This window comes from Lemur catta, chromosome 21, assembly GCF_020740605.2.
Source record: "Lemur catta isolate mLemCat1 chromosome 21, mLemCat1.pri, whole genome shotgun sequence".
NCBI classification, from domain to species: Eukaryota; Metazoa; Chordata; class Mammalia; order Primates; family Lemuridae; genus Lemur; species Lemur catta.
The window spans coordinates 8965287-8972014 of NC_059148.1; the positions used below are offsets into that span (position 1 = coordinate 8965287).

Here is a 6728-nt window from a genome sequence, read left to right on the forward strand (position 1 = left end):
GATAAGAACTAATCATAGGAAAGGAGCAAGTAGTGGCGCAGAAACCAAGGCGTCGGGAAAGGCTGCACTGAGGAGGTGACAGTGGGCGGTGCATGTACAGGGGACAGCACTCGACAAGGACCGAGGTTCCAGACTGGGCAGTGGAGGAGACAGATGTGTGGTTGGCTGTGGCTCTGGTGGGGGGTGAGCAGGATGCAGGACGCTGCGTGTCGTGGGAAAGGACTTGGGATTGCGAATTTTATTTTTTCCTCCCACCAGGCAAGTAACAAGGTGCGAGGGGGGCACAGCTCACACGGCCCGTGACACCCGATCATCACGCTTTTGAACCACAAAGGGATGTGGGATTTGATTCTTTAAGAAGTTAATGTTTTGTTGTTGTTGCTTAAAGCCACGTAATCCCTCCTCGCAAATCGTTTCCTACACGAAGCGCTTCCGTTGTCTCGGTATCACGCGCGTTTCTGAAATCTTTCCCTGTGTCTGGGCAAAAAGTACCAGTTTTAAATACCAAAAAGGGGGAGGGGTTTCTGAGGTTTGTGAAACGGGTGTAGGTTTTCTAATCTTTCTTTTATTCAACAGACAGCTCTTGAGCTCCTAGCATCATGTAGATGTTCTCATAAGACTATACAATAAATACCGAATTAGACGTTAGGTATGCATTTGGCAGTAAACGCTAGTGCCAAGCTGGGCCACAAACATGTCTGCTACCCAGGGGGTGACCTGGCCAACTATGGGATGGAGGGTGGATTTATGGAGGTTTGCTTTAAAACCCTCTCAGCTTGCTTGCTTTCTTTGTTTTTAGAGACACAGTCTCACTCTGTCACCCGGGCTAGGGTGCAGCAGCGTCATCACAGCTCACTGCAGCCTCAAACTCCTGGGCTCAAGCGATCCTCCTGCCTCAGCCTCCTGAGTAGCTGGGACTATAGGCACATGCCACCACGCCCTGCTAATTAAAAAGATTTTTTTTTTTTCTGTAGAGACAGGATCTCACTATGCTGTTCAGGCTGGTCCCGAACAGCTTTTTTATGTTTGACAACTTTCATAAATTCCTGTTATTGATAAATGATAAATTGCAGGGACAGTGTGGCCCATGCACTGGGCTAGTCATGATCAACCACAACTCCAACTGTCAGAACATTAGGAAATCTCCAGGGCGTGAGGGTGCTCGTTCAGGGGACCCTTCCCGGTTCTCCTCTGTGCTCCAGTCATTCCGGGGTCACCCGGAGGGGCAGGTGGGGAGTGGGCGTTGCTGTGCAGGGAGGAGGCAGCTCCTGACCCCGCATGGCTGGTGGAGAGTGGGGTGTTGAGCCCTGAAGAAAGAGCAGAAATCGGCCTTGGGCTGAGCTGGGGGAAGGCCGGTGCCAGGGCCAGGCACAGGGGCCGGGAAGGCTGCAGGACTCAGACACAGCAGGTGTGGGCCCAGGGTGGGGGAGAGGGGTTCCCTGAGAGTCCCTCGGGGCTTGAAGTCACTGGGGCAGGGAGGCTTTCAGTTCCCAAAGCTCCTGCCACCCACACCTCTCCCGACTTCCACGAGAGGCTGTTTCCCGAGAGGCAGAATTAGCTCCCAGGTTTCCACAGAGCTGTCCCCCTGCACGGATATGAGCCATTGTGAAGGGAGGGGATACCCAAGAGGCCTTGTGACAGCCCTCCCCACCCCCGCAGCCACCCCACCCACGGTATGTCCCATCGGTGGCTGCAGCAAAGTAAACCCAGAGCTTGAGCCAGGGTCGCCTCCCTTATGTCCAGACGCTTCCTTGCAGCGTCCTCGCTTGTAACTCAGCTGGGGACAGGTGGCACCTGTCTTGCTGAGCCCCAGATGGTTTTCCCATCTGGAAAAAGGGGTCAGCGTCACAGTGCCTACCCAGTGGGGTGTCATGGGGTCTTGGGGACACTCCAAGGCCATGGAGGAGGGGTGCAGGCTGGAGCATGGCAGAAGTGACCACGGGGGACTCCAGTGGTAAACCGCCAGTCCCGCAGACACCAGCCCGTGTCTGGGGCGTCCCAGGCCTGTTGAATATGCCCCAGGCTCTCTCCGTTTCCCCGTCTCTGCCCACCATGGTCCCCACGCCCGGGCCACTCTAGGGGAACTGGTCTTCCTGAAACAACTGACCTCACTGAGATCTTCTGCACGTAAAGCCCTGGAGATGGGCCCCAGGCCCCTCCTGCCGAGTGAGGCCGTGGCTGTGGCTGTGGTCGTGCCAACCTGCCCCATTGCTCATCCAGGGGCTCCTGCCACAAGCCACCCTCTGTGCCCCTGGGGGGTTGGGGCCTCCTGCTGCAAGGTGTGTGCCCAGGTGGACCCTCCGTTCCTCTGTGCCTGTGGTGAGGGAGCCCCACTGGGATGTGACAGAGCAGCCGGGTCCCTTACAGACAGACATCATGCTGCGGCATGGGGGACTCAGCTCCTGGGGCTGCTGGGACAGAGCAGCACAGACAACAGACATCTGTTGTCTCAGTTCTGGAGGCTGGAAGTCCAAGATCCTGGCTCAAGGGATCCTCCCGCCTCGGCCTCCCAAATTGCTGGGATGACAGGCGTGAGCCACCGCGCCCGGCCTCATCCCTTTTAACGCGTGGGCTTCACATACAGGCTGCTCTGCAACCCCGTCCCAGCCCCAGGCCCGGCACTGGTGAACAGCACCTCTCCGACCTTTGGGTTTGAATCCAAGGGTGGCAGTGGAGCTTCAGGGACACATGCCGTCTGTCCCCCTCCTCTATATCAGTTGAGGACCTAAGTGCCACCTCTTTGGGGTTGTAAGGATTGAACGAGGTCACAGGAATCCTGTGTCTACTGCGGTGAGTGCTGACACTCGGCAGTTCCTTTCTCCTGTTCCGTCCTCGCCCCTACCCCCATCCCCACCCCACCTTGACCTCTAGGGGATGGATTTCCAACACAGGAGATGCCAAGAATCAGCCATGTAAAGCCACCCGTCACCTGGTCGCTGCATAGTGTCATTCATAGGAGCACATCTAGTAACTAGTAAGTAACCCTTTGCTAGTAATCTGAGCAGCTAGTAATTCTTTGCTACATAACAGACCACCCCCGTCACTCAGTGGCTTGAAACAAGAGCCATTTTATTTGCTTTTTTTTTTTTTTTTTTTGAGACAGAGTCTCGATCTGTTGCCTGGGCTAGAGTGAGTGCCGTGGCGTCAGCCTAGCTCACAGCAACCTCAGACTCCTGGGCTCAAGTGATCCTCCTGCCTCAGCCTCCCGAGTAGCTGGGACTACAGGCATGCGCCACCATGCCCCGCTAATTTTTTCTATATATATTTTAGTTGGCCAGTTAATTTCTTTCTATTTTTAGTAGAGACGGGGTCTCGCTCTTGCTCAGGCTGGTCTCGAACATCTGACCTTGAGTGATCCTCCTTCCTCGGCCTCCCAGAGTGCTAGGGTTAGCCACCGCGCCCGGCCTATTTGCTCTTGATTCCCGTGAGTCGGCAGCGTGGGCTGGGCTCCACTGAGCTCTTCCGGGCGGTTCCGCAGAACTTGCCTGGGCGCTCTTGTGAGGCTGTGGTTGTCGTAGGGCTGGGAGGCCTGTGGTGGCCTCACTTGCGTGCCTGCTGGCTGGTGCTGGCTGTGGCCTCTTCCTGTGGGTCTCAGAGGGTTACCAGGGGGGTTTTAAGAGGGCAGGAGTGACTGCAAGGGTCCTGAGACCCAGGTTCACGGACCCAAAAGGTCATTCGTGCCTCATCCTGTTGGTCAGAGAAAGACACAAGGGTGAGCCCAGATTCATGGGCTGGGGACACAGGCTGCACCTCCTGGTGTCAGGAACTGCAGACAATTTGCAGTCATTGTTAGTCTACTGTAAATAACCAAAAGTAACCAGTCTTGCTTACATTTCTCAACATTAGTGAAAAGAAACTCAGGGCTTGCTTATGGCAGTTTTCTAAATCCTCCTTTGCACCTGCAGAGTTCTTATCTGCAGAGCGCCCCCTCCTGGTGGCATGCGGGACCCTCAACCGTTCCAGCCCTTTCCCTTTCGTCCGGATCCTGTCCTCCTCCCTGTCCTCCCCAACCCCCTGGACTCTCCCCTATGTATTTAGCGTATATAAATGTAATCTTGGGGCACATGTAATTTTCTATTTTTCACTGACATCATTATTTTCAGGTCTCTTCATGTTGATTTGTGTAGATCCCAGCTCATTTTAAGTCTCTATGGGATTCCTTTGTTTTCTTTCTTTCTTTTTTTTTTTTGAGACACAGTCTCACTCTCTTGCCTGGGCTAGAGTGCCGTGGTGTCAGCCTAGCTCACAGCAACCTCAAACTCCTGGGCTCAAGCAATCCTTCTGCCTCAGCCTCCCGAGTAGCTGGGACTACACGCATGCGCCACCATGCCCAGCTAATTTTTCTGTTTTTAGTTGTTTGGCTAATTTCTTTGTATTTTTAGTAGAGACAGGGTCTCCCTCTTGCTCAGGCTGGTCTCGAACTCCTGAGCTCAAGCAATCCTCCCGCCTTGGCCTCCCAGAGTGCTAGGATTACAGGCATGAGCCACCGCACCCGGCCTCCTTTGTTTTCATATATCACATTCCACTGTTCAGTTCCTCTGGACATTGGTGGAGTATTTAGGGTGTTCCTACTCAGTGCTTTGGTCTTATAAATTTGTCTTTTTGTGAACATGTAAGAAACCTCCTCAGGGCATATACCCCGCAGTGGACTGCAGGTCATGGAGGGTGACCATACCCAGTCACCATTGCACCCACCTGCTCCCCAAAGTGGCTCATGGATGGCGATGGTAGCCATGTGCCAGAATCCCTGATCCCGGATCATTGCTTGTATTTGATGTCACCCAACGTCTTACTTCTGGCTGCTCTGGTAGATGTAAAGTGCATCCAACAGAGTGGCCCAAGGCGCTCTTACTCTGGCTGGGCATTACAGGTCTACTCTGGGCACTGCCCTTGCAGGCCCTTTGCCCCCCCTCCCTATGGTGTTTGGTCTTTCTCATGGTGACCCTGGGATTTCCCATGTATTCAAGTTTTTTTTTTCTTTTTTAGAGATGGGGTCTTGCTATGTTGCCCAGGTTGGTCTTGAACTCCTGGGCTCAAGCAATCCCCTCACCTGAGCCTGCTGAGTAGGTGGGACTACAAGTGCAAGCCATGAGCCAGTTTTTCCCAGTACCATTTGTCACATGGTCATGGGATGCCTCCCCAAATCCGTCTTGCCCCATACCTGTCTTGGTTCCCTTCCCATGTGCTGGTGGCTGCCTCAGGAATAAGCATGCGCCCTAGTTCTGGCCCCTGAGAGTTGGGGGAAAACCTATAGGAGGCCTCCCCTCAAACCAAAAAAAAAAAAAAAAGACACACAAAATAGAGAAGATTGACTTGCTCTTTTAGGTCCCTCATGGTTACAAGGTGGCTACAGCAGTTCCAGGCACCACAGACAGACACCACTAGTACGCAGCAAAGAGAATGTCCCTCCCAGTGTTTCCTTTTGCAGGGAGGCAAACCTCCCAGAAGCACCCAGACAACTTCCCCTAGTGTTTCGCAGGTAGGATCCTACGACAGGAAAGCAAGAGAGCCACAGATGGCTTAGATCTGTCATGTTACACCTGGAGCCAGGAGAGGACGGGCCCGGCTCCCCAGAACAGGATCCTTGCAAAGGAGTGAGCTAAGGAGCTTGTATTGGCAAGGAGGAAGGAAGGCAGCCGCTTTAGGAGGTTGGTAGGAGCCAACTGTGCACGCATGCTTCATGCTGTTCTACGTGTTGCTTCCTCACGGCCCTCTGACAGCATCTTAGACCTCAGCCAGAGGGTTGCTCTTGTCTCCAAAAATCTTAAAGGGTACCCCCTCTTGTACTTCCCCTTACTCTTGTGTTTACCACAGCCTTTATCAGGTGGCACAGTCCTTTCTTATCCCTCGTTTATAAGAGCTTTTTAAAATTATCAATAGATATTGAACTTGATCATCTTGTCTGTATCCATTGAAGGGCGTCGTTGAAATGGTGGTGCTCTTGCCCCTTTGTCCACGTGGTGAACAACAGATTGTTCTGATCTTGAACAATCCTTGAAATAAAGTCTGTTTGGTTTCCATGCATCTTTTTTTTCTTGGTACCTTTTTGGATTTGCTTAGCTAATAATTTACTTTGGAGCTCTGCATCCAAGTTCTTAACTGGAACTGGGCAAGTAAAGGCAGATTTTTAAAGGACAGATTTACCTACAGTCTCATTAAACAGTGAGATGGCTTGTCTTTCTCCTGTTTTTGCTTTACAGATCTTCCCCATGTACCTTACAGTTGTAGTTAGCATAAATGCTAAACCATATTGTACTTTTCACTAGACATTATAGCTCTACGCAAGCCACATAATATTCAAATACATCATTTTAATCATTACAATTGTTTCCTTTTTTGTGGTTACTGTAACCACTCCAACGAACCATTTAATGCATAGTGGGTTTAAAACGTTTCTTTCTTTCCTGGGATAAATTCCTGGAAGTGGGATAACTGGGTCAAAAGACATGAACATGTTTACGGATCCTGGTATTTATTTCAAGACTTCTCCACAAGAGACACTGGCCTGTTCGCAAATGCCATCTGCAGTGTGGGGGTACCAAACTTGCCTCGGTTTACCTGGATTAGTTGTTTGTTAGTATTTTATTAACCTTTCATGGATCCGATGGTGGCTCTTTAGCAACATTGTCATCACTGATGGACCCAGCGGGTCCTGCCCCGCCCACCCGGAGCACGCGCCCGGGCGTCCGTGCCCCATTGTGACGCGGCTGTCCCCGAGGGGGCGTCGT

The 6728-nt window shown here is 52.2% G+C and overlaps 1 pseudogene; it reads right to left on the bottom strand.

The window, feature by feature from the left end:
* Positions 1-247: 247 nt before the first annotated feature.
* Positions 248-338, bottom strand: LOC123626293 (annotated as a pseudogene).
* Positions 339-6728: the final 6390 nt, after the last annotated feature.